We start from the raw sequence: 13,606 nt of genomic DNA on the forward strand, positions 1-13,606 counted from the left end.
TCAGACATGTCATGTGTCGTTAAGGGGTTAATTTCAAATTTACGTAGATTTCCCATCAATTCGAACTCTAGTAAATAGCTCTGTGTGAATAAAATAGCCAGACGGGGCCTATAGCTGAGCTGGATAATTTTTTGCAATTTTAGTCTTAAATTTGCAATTTGGTTTCGATTCATTAAAGTTGTGTGTTTAGAGATTAGTATATTTCTGCATGGTTTTATAACCGCTTTACATCATGAAAGAAAAACATTTGTCAGTGTGACAAAAAATAAAGATACCTGCTCATTAAACAGTGGGTTGTAGTGCGTCGACAAACATATTGAAATGTTTAGCCTTTTATTGAAAACAAAGTCCAGCTCTGCTACATGTTAAAAGTTAGTAATCAAATTAGCACAACTCACTGAGGTATATTCACTAAAAACAGAATTGTGCAGAACAAAAATGGAAAGTGAAAAAATTCTCCATCCAAGCTCTTTTTTACTACTATTTTACACGTAAAATCTAATTCCCCTTTTAAAGGGACACTCCACTGCCCAAATACAAAATAACTAAAAGTACTGTTTAGTATATATACCCCAAATGAAAAATGTATGCATTTAAATTTACATTGGAGTTATATCTAAAAACAGCTTGCAAAGGCTGCAGTTCTCGTATCTGCTGCCTTTGCAAGCCCTCCACTTGTAACCCTGCCCAGCCTTACTTTGGCTACAGGGCCGGCCTTAGGGGTGTGTGAGCTGTGCGGCCACAGGGCGTCCCCTGCTCCATGGCGCCCTGTGGCCGCACAGCTCACACATGGCCGGCCGGGATAAAAAAAAAAATTGCGGCAGGGCGGAGCTTATCGTGCGTCGGGGGCGGAGCTAAAATGCCATCTAACTGCTGCAGCAACCAGAATCCAGGAGCTGCACTGCCTGTCTGCCTCCACAAGGAACAGAGGTAACTATGTGATTGTGTGTGTGTGGCTGTCTGCCTGTGTGTGGCTGTCTGCCTGTGTGTGGCTGTCTGTCTGTGTGTGGCTGTCTGTCTGTGTGTGTGTGTGGCTGTCTGTCTGTGTGTGTGGCTGTCTGTCTGTGTGTGTGGCTGTCTGTCTGTGTGTGTGTGGCTGTCTGTGTGTGTGTGTGTGGCTGTGTGTGTGTGTGTGTGGCTGTGTGTGTGTGGCTGTCTGTGTGTGTGTGTGTGTGTGTGTGTGGCTGTCTGTGTGTGTGTGTGTGTGTGTGTGTGTAGCTGTCTGCCTGTGTGTGTGTGTGTGTGTGGCTGCCTATGTGTGACTGTATGGGCCGAATGGTTCTTATCTGCCATCACATTCTGTGGCTGTCTGCCTGTGTGTGTGTGACTGGCTGTGTGTGACTGGGCAGACTAGATGGGCCGAATGGTTATCTTATCGTGCGTCGGGGGCGGAGCTAAAATGCCATCTAACTGCTGCAGCAACCAGAATCCAGGAGCTGCATTGCCTGTCTGCCTCCACAAGGAACAGAGGTAACTATGTGATTGTGTGTGTGTGGCTGTCTGCCTGTGTGTGGCTGTCTGCGTGTGTGTGGCTGTCTGTGTGTGTGTGTGGCTGTCTGTGTGTGTGTGTGGCTGTCTGTGTGTGTGTGTGTGTGTGTGTGGCTGTCTGCCTGTGTGTGTGTGTGGCTGCCTATGTGTGACTGTATGGGCCGAATGGTTCTTATCTGCCATCACATTCTGTGGCTGTCTGCCTGTGTGTGTGTGCCTGTGTGTGTGTGACTGTCTGGGCAGACTAGATGGGCCGAATGGTTATCTGCCGTCACATTCTGTGTGTGTGTGTGTGTGTGTGTATGGCTGTCTGCCTGTGTGTGTGACAGGGTGTGTGGGAAGGGGGAAGAAGGGGGGGAGGAGTGGGGGAGGGGGTATGGCAATGGGGGGCGCTGTGAAGATTTTTCGCACAGGGCGCACAAAGGCCTAAGGCCGGCCCTGTTTGGCTATCCAATCACATGCTTCCCAATGCAGCTCAATGAGAAGTCTTTGCAAGGCAGATGCTCTGGGCAATTGCTGCCTCTTGAGTTTAGCTCCACAGAGCTAACCAAACCAGTAAGTAACAGGACCTGTTGTCTGCTTGAAAGCTAAGGGGTGTAAAAAGATTAATTTATAAAAGTGTAAATTTCTATTGAAATTAGCACTTTTTGCTAAATAAAAAAAAATTAAAAAAAAAGAGGACACACTCTTCACACATAAAGCTTTTCCGTAAGCTAAAGTGCTTTAGAGGACCGGAGTGTCCCTTTAAATGCTCCACAATTTCAAGTTTATGGAGAAAAAAAAATCCTGTTTAATATAAATCAAATGATCCATATACAGTTAAAGTTAAAATTTTTATCTTCAACATTTTAAAATAATTTTATCAAAATTATAAGCTTACCTATATGACCAGTGTAAAGGAAGGGGACTTTTGTTTGTCCTGATATCCCCTGTCCTTTTCAAAACTCCACAACCCTCTTGTGATCCCTTTGTCCAAATTGTGAAACCTTCCTTTCGCCCCTCCACTGTTACCCTGACAATTATGTTATTCTATTATTTAATGTATTTCCCATGTCTGTTTTGGACTCAACTACCTTAATTTCGTTGCTTGTGATGCCCTGTCCTGTTTGTTACTCATTTCCCTCTTACGATTGAGTGGTTCTCTGTTGTGTTTGCGCCTTTTCTCCCTCTCTCTTTTATGTTCCCTGCTCTTTTTTTAACCCTGTTGCTGCCCCCACACACCATCGTCTTGTCCCCTTCATGTTTGGTTTCCTACGAGCATTTTCACAATTCCCAACTCCCTTACTCAGAGACCTGATAAACTTAACAGGCCCGGCCTGGTCAAACCATTACACGCCGTGCAAACATCAGTACTCCTTCTGTATTTTAATAATTAATACACGTATGGTATTTTTTTTTTTTTAGACATATCCAGCATAAATAAAATATTGAAGCATGATTACTGAAATCCAACTTGTGTAGCCCTTCAGATTGTGTCTTGCACATTCACGATTTGATTGATTTGCGGAGGTAGGCTTTAAGGGGTGTTGTTTACTCTAACTAGTGAGTACATGCGCCAACAAATTTTGAGAGTTAAACCTTTTGCTGTTGGCTATGTTAACACTCTAATGTCACTGGGAATTCATTTTTCAGTTTGCATACTACACTGACTGCAGGAAAATGGAAGCAGTGTGGAATGTGGAAGAATGATTTGCGAGCAGGTTTGCACAAGCTAAGCTAAACATTGCTCTTTAGCAAGGCCTGTTGGGTACTTAGAGTGATTTTCCAAGTCTAGCAACACTGGTGTACGTGCCAACATTCAGAGCATTTCAGAGCCCATAACAGAATGGGCATACAACAATACATGCATTCCTCTGGAATGTTCTTGTTGGTGGATACAAACCCGTAAGTATGTTTGGGCCTGACCCTGACCAAAAGAAGAATTGGACACATATTGCACACGTCTTCCCAAAAGCAAGCTTTCATCTTTTTGTTTGCACAAGTTGTGTACAAGTGCACCGAGTCTTGGACAGACTAGCTGTAATTACAGCAAGAACCACTTTTGTGGACTTTTAATGTTTTTACACATAATACATTATAAAAAAATATTATATTGAGATCAAAAGATACAGAACCAGTCATAGGCTTGTGTAAATCTGTGTAAAAACTGTTTTTCTTCATTATAATCCATACCATGAACAATATATAATTGTTTATAAACACTCAGCAAATTATTTAATGATATCTGATAATCAGATATGAATCACATTCAAAAATGTAATGTATAAATAAATCACAAGGGAGGTTTGTTAGAAGTTCAAGTAGTTAAAAAATTGAAAATGTGTCTAACCATTTTGGAAAACAATCCCAAATTAAATAGATATAAAAGACACTATTGATACCTTAGTATCATAGTCACTAAAGGAAAAAACAATCTTTATAGATCAAATTACCACACCCTGTGTCAACAATTCAAAAGAGACCTAGGGATATGGGGGAATAAACCAATCTCCTGGATGGAGTGCATACACAGCGTTTGTGAGGGTAGTCACCATCACCTGGGGTTTCATTAGAACATTTTATGTGGGACCCTGGACTATTCCTATGTTTAAGTCACCCTGTGTCCATTGTGGGTGCAGGGTGTGTGTGTGTGTGTGTGTGTGTGTGTGTGTGTGTGTGTGTGTGTAATGTGGTTGTTTGGGGTTAAATGTTAGTGTGTTCTCCTGTCTTGGTAACGCTTGTAATCAACTAGGTGGATTTGACTGTGGAGCCTGTACAGCACCACCTGTACAGCGTCTCTTGCAGGCAGGAGATATATGTTCTGTTAATTATTGTCTTCCCCATCCCTTTATAAATGTTATTATGCTATTATAATTTCCTGTATATTTTGTGACATGTTTTGGTTATTTGAATTCTATTGCGTGTGTCACAGCAATGTATAAGTCGAGTTTTTCAGCACATTTTTTTTGTGCTGAAAAACCCCAACTCTACTTATACTTGAGTCAATGTCTGTATTATGGCAATTTACATTGTCATAATACAGATAAGGGGCTGTGTAGGAGGGGGCTGGCAGGAAGCTCTTACTTACCTCTCCTGCAGCTCCTGTCAGCTCCCTTCTCCTCCGCGACGGTCCGGTCAGCACCTCTGTCACCTCCCAGTGTAAGTCTAGCGAGAGCCGCGGGGTCATAGTGAGGCTCTCGCGAGACTTACACTGTGACTTTCAGAGGGAGCTGACCGGACCGGCGCGGAGGAGAAGGGAGCTGACAGGAGCTGCAGGAGAGGTAAGAGCTTCCTGCCAGCCCCCCTCCACTGAACTGCCAATGCCACTGGACCACCAGGGAGTGAGAGCCCCCCTCCCTGCCATGTATCAAGCAGGGAGGGGGGACGAAAAAAAATATAATAATATATAAATATAAATAATAATAAAAAAAATAATACAATTAAAAAAAATATTCACCAAGCATCAGCTAATTTTTCCGCATCTATTTTTGTTAAATAAAGTTGTATTACTCATACACACACACACTGCACTCATACACACACACACTGCACTCATACACACACACACTGCACTCATACACACACACACTGCACTCATATACACACACACACTGCACTCATATACACACACACACTGCACTCATACACACACACACACTGCACTTGTACACACACACACTGCACTCGTACACACACACACACTGCACTCGTACACACACACACACTGCACTCGTACACACACACACACACACACTGCACTCATGTACACACACACACACTGCACTCATGTACACACACACACACTGCACTCGTGTACACACACACACACACACACTGCACTCGTGTACACACACACACACACACACTGCACTCGTGTACACACACACACACACACTGCACTCGTGTACACACACACACACGGCACTCGTGTACACACACACACACTGCACTCGTGTACACACACACACACACTGCACTCGTGTACACACACACACACTGCACTCGTGTGTACACACACACACACTGCACTCGTACACACACACACACACACTGCACTCGTACACACTCACTCATTATATACACACACACTGTAAATAAATATTCAATTAATATAATATAATATAATTTTTTTTAGGATCTAATTTTATTTAGAAATTTACCAGTAGCTGCTGCATTTCCCACCCTAGTCTTATACTCGAGTCAATAAGTTTTCCCAGTTTTTTGGGGTAAAATTAGGGGCCTCGGCTTATATTCGGGTCGGCTTATACTCTAGTATATACGGTAATTACATATAGGCTAGTCCTAAGTAAAATAAAGTATTGTATGTAAGTTCCATTTGGAGCGGTGTCCTGTATGGATTTTTAGGGATCCATGCCACAGAGTTGTCGTACCTTTGTCTGGCTGCATGATCCCTCTAGCCCTGGGATAAATCAAGAGAGCTAGGCCTGAGAGCCACAAGTGCCTTTAAAAATGCAATAGAAATCACATTGCAGGCAGAGGTGGATACCTGCCTGGAAGAAGGGCTGCAGCGGAATAGGCAGAGGGGACGATACCTGCGTTTAGAGAGAGCTGCAGCCTGGTCAGGTGGAAAAGCTCCAGAAGGACCCCAGTCAAGCCAAGGTGACTGGGGCAGAAGAGCGGCAGTTTTCACCGGTTCCAGATAGGAAGCGATCCTGGGCGGAGGTACCCAGCCGGGGTACTGGAAGCTCTGCTACAGTGTTAAAATGAACATCCTCCCAAAACTTCTTTTTATGTTCCAAGCCCTCCTCCAGTTACTGTTTAAGAGGGACCTGAAGAATATTCAATGTCACATAGACGCATTTGTATGGAACAATAAAAAAAAAAGACATAGAATAGCCAGGTATATGCTTTACCGGCCTAAGAAAAGAGGTGACTGGTTCTCCACAATCTCTTAATGTATTACTACGCCACTCAACTGGCACAAATTGTCATGTGGCATGCGCCCCCTGGAGAAAGGAGGTGGCTGGAACTAAAAGCAAACCTAATGGGCTTAGATTTACCCACGTTCTATATGTGGTTAGCAAAACCACAAATACCCCTCCTGGGAACAGGTTGCCATGGGGTTTTAACTTTCTTAGCAATATGGGACAAAGATACTCACAAACAAGGACTTCCCCCAGGAAGAGGCAAGGTTGCAAAGATATATGCACTTATGGGAAGTGAGCAGACGCTCTTAAAGAATGGAACCAATTAACTAACCAATACTTTTTTCGATATATACAAACCTGGAAAAGGCAGTAATAACCAGAGAAAGGTCATTAAGAAATGTTTTGAAGAGCCATGTAATAAGGCTCATCTCTGACATATATTTTGACATATGCTCACAATCTGAGGTATGGGGAATGCTACTATATGCAGATCAAAGAGATCTAGGATGGGAAATTGAAGCGAGTGGCAGGAGTTATCGGAAGCTGCGGACGGCGTTTTGGTGTGTGCAATTTCACAGATGTATGAAATCCTATTTTGATGGCACACAACCCCGATACAGAAGGGGCAAACTCCCAACAGATGACTACTAGAGAATTTGTGGTAGGAGGGACACTTTTATGCACATATGGTGGTCTTGCCCAACCTTGTTGACATTCTGTGAGAGGTACAGGACCCTACTACAAACACTCTTTAACAGGTCAATTGTGTTGGGTCCTTGGCTCCTCTTGCTCTTTAAACTGATGGAGGGTGAGAAACTATGTAATAAAGTAACATTAGCTACAAGACGAGTACTGGCTGTCTGTTGGCTAAAGCCACACCCCCTGACATTCAGAGAGATGTCCACTAAGGTCAGTGAAAACCACCACATGGACCAGCTGACATCTTCAGTGTGAAACACACTTCCCTCATTTTACAAGATCTGTGAACCATGGCAGATATACAAATACGGAGTATGAGTTGGTCAGGCGAGAGTCCTTTGTGATGACACGCCGCTGTAGGTTCCCCATCCTGTTGCCCTCCCCCGCCGCTTTTTACCTCTTACAGATGCTCGCTGCTATCTGGGGGTGACCCCCTACTGGTGCAGATGCTAGTCTGTGGCGGGGGATGATCAGATTACTGGGGGCCAAAATTACATGCCGCACGTAGGAATGTCCCGAGGCTTGGTCCACAGTAATACAAGACCCTGCACTCTGACCTTGGGTCAGCTATTACACAGTGGGCAACTCTATACCACCAATGGGGTGAGCGCATACTCGTGCTTTATGAGTAATGGCAAGGTTTGCCTGGTGTGGGGCTCTTGAGGGTCTGCGGCCAAGGTCACGGCTTTTAGCCCTTGGCTGTGGGACTTCTGGGTGTGCAACATTCTGGGCAGCTTAGATTCTCAGGCCTTAGGCTTGGGGGGGGCTAGGAGTCTCAATCCTGTCACACCATTAGACACCTGATTCAGGGCAGGAATAGACTTCTTACCGAGCACCACAATGACATATTGTAAGAACTTTGCAAATGTTTGTAACTCCTGGCGATCAATAGATTTGAATAATCCAGTACCCATAAGGACTACACAAGACAAGGCAAGCCAGCAGTAACTCAGAATCTGAGAACAAGAAAAGTCCACCTAGAATTTTTATGCCCCCGGAATGCAAGATCTTCTAAAATAGCTTTTTTACTCTATAAATCCCATTTTCTAAGGAAATGTAAAATGTCTCATAGAAACAGCAATGATTACATTTGTCTGAAGAGGTGCCTCTAGTGGCTGTCAGAGTGACAGAAACCAAAGGCACTTTGTCATGAAGACAATCAAAAATCAAAGGTATTATGCCCGGCATAGTGATGTTAAATTATGTTAATGCTTCCATATTAGAAGCATTGGAGAGGTAAAGCGCGGTAATAGCTGCAGATACCCTATTGGTGCTCACTGCTTCGGTATGAGATGCATTGGATTGGACCAAGATCATCACAACTGATGATCTCTCAAAATACAGAGTGACTGCTGAGTTATGTAAATATTTTTTTTTTAAATACATTTATATAAATTATTAACAGTGGAGAATAAAAGAACAAATACAAGACTTGTTCAAAACAAAAAAACATCTACATTTGAAATTAACTGAAGTCCTGTTCTCTAAAAACTGACAAATAAGAAGTAATGATGGTTAGCACATGAGTTTTTTTTTTTTGTTTGTTTGTTTTTTGTTTTTTTGTTTATGGCTCCCCCACGCTGAAGTATGGAGAAGACAGTTCTTTGGTAGGGTTCGATTTTGCTTATGACAGATCTGTGGCGGGCTTTAGTAAGTCCAGGTCAAATGTATTCAGTATGTTGCTTAGAACAGTGTTTCCCAACCCAGTCCTCAAGGCACACCTACCAGTCCAGGATTTAAGGATTACCCAGTTTTGTCTAAGGTGTTTTTTCTTTTTTTTCTAAAAACACCTTAGACGAAACTGGGTAATCCTTAAATCCTGGACTGGTAGGTGTGCCTTGAGGACTGGGTTGGGAAACACTGGCTTAGAACATACATCAGATCTACAGATTTACAGCAAGGTTTGAAGTCCCTCATTATTCAGCAATGCAATAGTCCAAACTGAGAACAAGACATGTAAAGCTCAATTCAGTTTAATGTGGATTTTTCTCTCCTCAGTCCCATCAAGTTTATATTGGAGGAATTGAAAAGAAGCAGGGCTGGTTAAGAGCCCATTGGGCCTGGTCCTGACAAATACGATGGGCCTAATTACAGAATCTTAGCAACAGAAAATACTAAAACAGTTATACCTCCCAAGAGTCATGTATCTGGTGGAGGTAGTGCTGGGTGGAAACTTACAGGATACAGCTATCAGAAAACACATACCTTATGCTAATCGCTCACTTTCACCTTTCAAGTAAATCCATACCCACTTACAGAAGTGTCCGGTGAAGCAGGATGTCGGTGGGTGGGCCACTGATGTACATCACATAACCAGAACTGCCCAAACGGACAAAAATGCCCAAAAAGGGGGCATGTCTGAACAAAGAATTAGATGGTCAGCCTGGCTATAGCCCTCACTATAGCCCTCACTATAGAAGAGCTGAGAAGATATGTTGAATAATTTCCTGCTGCAACGTGCTAAATTAATGCCCCATGTTTGTGAGGCTGTTATTTAGGCAAAATATGTCTACTTTGAGGAATCAAAGACTTCTACACATTATACATTTTCATGAATGTTCTTTTGTACACTGCAACATGTATTTTAATTTCCAAGTATTTCAAGAAAATGATACGGTACAAAACATTGTCAAGATAATGTTGTCAAGCAAGATAGTAAATCAAAACACACTCAAGAAGAAGAAAAGTTCAACTCAGTCTAATGTCCCAGATTTGCCTTTTTTTTCTATCCAAAAGTCCATCAAATTTGTCCAGATTTCATGTGTTTGAGGATAAAGTTAGTGGCATCCTTACCAGTCAGCAAATTTCAACTGTGTCATGTTTTCTCCAGGGCAACAAAAAAAAGACAATATTCTTAAGACACATTGACAGAACCATTGAGACTTAGTAAATGATAAAATAATCAAGACTGTTACAAAATATCTTGATACATAGTAAATAATAAAGTCTAAATTTATTCTAAAATCCAAGAAAAAAATATATCAAAATTCACAAAAAGAACAAATGAAAAATACTCCTGCCTTTAGAAGAAGGGATATTAGAAGTAGAAAAACACATTACTACAATGGTCTTACAAAAAGGATACCGATCAAACTCATAAAGCAGAGAACCCAACAAATTAGCATTAGTCCCACTAACACCCATGAACTAAAGTGGCTCATTGCATGATCCCATCTTTCTTTACCCCTTTTCTAAATGTTTGCTACAATTTCTGAATGTGTTATGCTACAAATCAGCTTGTGAGTTCAGAGAAACCAACAGCTTAATTACCCAAGTTATAAAACAAAAGTTAAAAATGAAAAAACTTGCCCTGCAGGGATTCAGAAGTTGTGATAAAAGGGTCAACAAAGTGTAAAGAGCATATAGCATATATTTAGTATGAGATTACAACTTTGTTATGTTAAGTATTCTACTTGTAATAGATGTGAGATAATGGTTCAGGGTAGATTTTCAAGCTAGTACAGGCCTATAGAGAAATGCAAGTCTGTAAAGCAAGCAGATACCGTATACAAATACCAAACCATTAGATCAGAGTTAGTAAAAAAAAAAAAAAAACAGTTGGTGACTATTCAATATCTGGCATAGTGTAACAAAGAAACCATCCCACAAAAAATATATAAGTAGACTTTACTAAATAAGGAAATAGAATGTGATTTAAAGGGAACCTATAGTCCAGAAAATACCAATAGTTTTCTCGTGACTATAGGTTGCCTTCTAGCAGTGTAATCTGTCCACCACCCATTGGTCTGTAAAATTGAAGGGACACAGTAAGCACCAAAACTTTGGATTAATTAAGTGGTTTTGTTATATAGATCATGCCCCTGCAGTCAAACTGCTTGATTTTCTGCCATTTAGGAGTTGAATTGCTTTGTTTATGCAGACTTAGTCACACCTACCCTGCATGTGACCTACAGTTTCCCTACACACTTGCTGAAAAGAGAGATCTAATTTTTAAAAATCTTTGTGAAGAAACTACTCCATGTATGCAGTAATTTAGATTTTTTTCTTTGTTCGGTAGATAAAACTACCGAACACTGACCACCCCTCTGGCTCACAGTAAGGGCTCTCTCCATCTTGGTCGCACGAAAGGAGGCAGCGGGACTTGGTCGTCGAGTGTCTGGAACTAAAATCAGACACTTGACTTCCTGATCACCGGTCAACTTTGCAAACACCTGCTTCTTTTCACCAACCAGCCAGGAGAGCACTATTCGGTAGGTTTGTTCCCACAAACTAGGGGAACAAACGCTACCTATGAGCCAGGCGATCCGTTCGTGGATGCTTGTTTTTTAGACTTCCTGAAAGAGACCGACCGCACAGCCTAATTTCAGGGAACTCTTTCTGGGCAGGAGCCTTGTGTGTGGTCGGACAAATTAAGACTTCCATGGAACTCCCAAACCGATCTGGGTGATTTTTTAATATGTTGGTCCCCCAGATCAGGGCTATCAGGAGATATAACATTTGTGGGGTTTCCATGAGGCTTGGTGTACTTTCTGGGTTTTGTGGAAATGTGTGTTTTTTGGTTTGGAGATAATTGAGTTTAGTATAGTGCTTGACTCAATTATCTCCCAGGCACAGGGGGAAGGACTATATTATTTTATGTAGGAGTGTCCTGAACCTGAGAGCTAATGTAACTGCAAAATGTATTTTATCATTGTCCCCTCTCAGGTCCAGTGTTGAATGCCCCTGGAATATGTCACAGTAAACCCTGTACATTTGTAACTGCATATAAACCGTCCAGTGGGCCTGAATAAAATCACTCCTGTTATACCCTTATCTAGTCTAGGCTGATGTTTGGGTAAACGTCTGATTTGCTTGGTAAATATACTTGGATGCTGTATTTCATCTAGAGAACGTTCGAATCAACACCCGAACTGCGAGCTATAATCACTCCGCCTCTAGCAATTCAGTAGGAACAGACAAACGGGTATCTGAAGTACCAGCATTTGTTACAATCTTTTATTCCACAGTCTGTTTAATTTAAAATTGCTTGTCTCCTGCTCTGTTAATAGCATGCTAGACCTTTCAGGACGCTCTTGTGTGTGATTAAAGTTCAATTTACAGGAGATAAAAACTTTTGGTGCTTAGATAAGGTTATTAATCTCATTTTCTAGCTCTGGGACTTCTTCGCAACAGCCACTGACTCCACCTCCATCGATGTCAGCATCCCTGCTGACATCACCCACAATCATTCATAAGTATAAATAAGTCATTAAAAGTAAAATAATTTTTCCAAGGGAGCCACATATATTCAAATTTCTCGATACTGCCTCTGAAGATATAAAAAGTGTGTTCCATCTTATGTTGATATGTAATTTGGTTACATACTGTTAACCAATTAATGTCATCTTAAAATGTCCAATTACGGGCTATATCAGTCTTTGTTGCCATTAGATATTATTGACTTTTCTTACCGATAGGATGGTCAACAAATCAAAGGAGAATAACTCATCTAAACAGTTAAAATAACATTTAAGAGAATCCAACCTTATTTTAACCAATATTTCCACCATATATATATAAAAATGGCCCTTTTCTAAACAACAAAAGTAAACATCAGAATTAATTTTGGAAATCTTATTTAATCTGGTAGAAAGCAAATACCACTGGTATATTAACTTATAGTGTAATTGTAAAATGCAAATGCAATTTATATCTTGTGTAACTCGTTTAATGCCAAATAACTATCCTTCATGTGGAAACGTTATGTCTAATTCAAGTTCCCATTTTCTAATTGTAGCTACTATGCTCTCATCAGGTTTCTTTATCCTTTATTTAAAAAAAATCCTGATATTTTGGACATGTTTTTTTCCCCCTGGTATTGCAAATAAAAAAGTCTCCAAGAAAATGGCAGAGCAAAATCAATTTCCCCATTATATACATTTTTATACATAGATACAAAATGACAGTATATCTTTAATGAAAAGATACAATTTCCTCTGAATTTGAGAGAAATACAGAATCACTCCCTTATTGATGATATCTGAAATTTGAGATAGCCCTTATGTTTCTAATGAGTCAAATTCAAATCCTCTTTATCATAGTGAAGTGTCTCAATTGTAGCTGCTGAGACACCTTATCAACTAACAAAATTTTTATTTTTTTTTACTTTTGTTAACATAGTTATCAGATCTTGAATTATAGGATTTGTGTTCATTTTGGTTTTAACAATTAACACATTGGATCAAACCATTTACAACGGAAAATAATGAAAAGTATATCTTCTATCAATTTCAAACCAGTTAGAATCATGAGCAGGGCGGGACTGGCCCACCAGGATACCGGGAAATTTCCCGGTGGGCTGTCGGCATCTGGGGCTGGGCAGACAGCTGTCTGTGCTGGCGGCTGCAGGGGGAGCTGTGATGTCTCTGCTCTGCTCCCCTGCCCTTGCTCGCTACTTAATGAGACCGGGGCCGGAATATGACATCATATTCCGGCCCCGCTCTCATTAAGAAGCGCGCAAGGGTGGGGAAGAAGAGCAGAGACATCACAGCTCCCCCTGCTGCCGCCATCAAAGCTCCCCCTGCAGCTGCCAGGACAGACAGCTGTCTGCT

The sequence above is a fragment of the Pelobates fuscus genome, chromosome 8 (genome assembly GCF_036172605.1).
Source record: "Pelobates fuscus isolate aPelFus1 chromosome 8, aPelFus1.pri, whole genome shotgun sequence".
Lineage (NCBI taxonomy): Eukaryota > Metazoa > Chordata > Amphibia > Anura > Pelobatidae > Pelobates > Pelobates fuscus.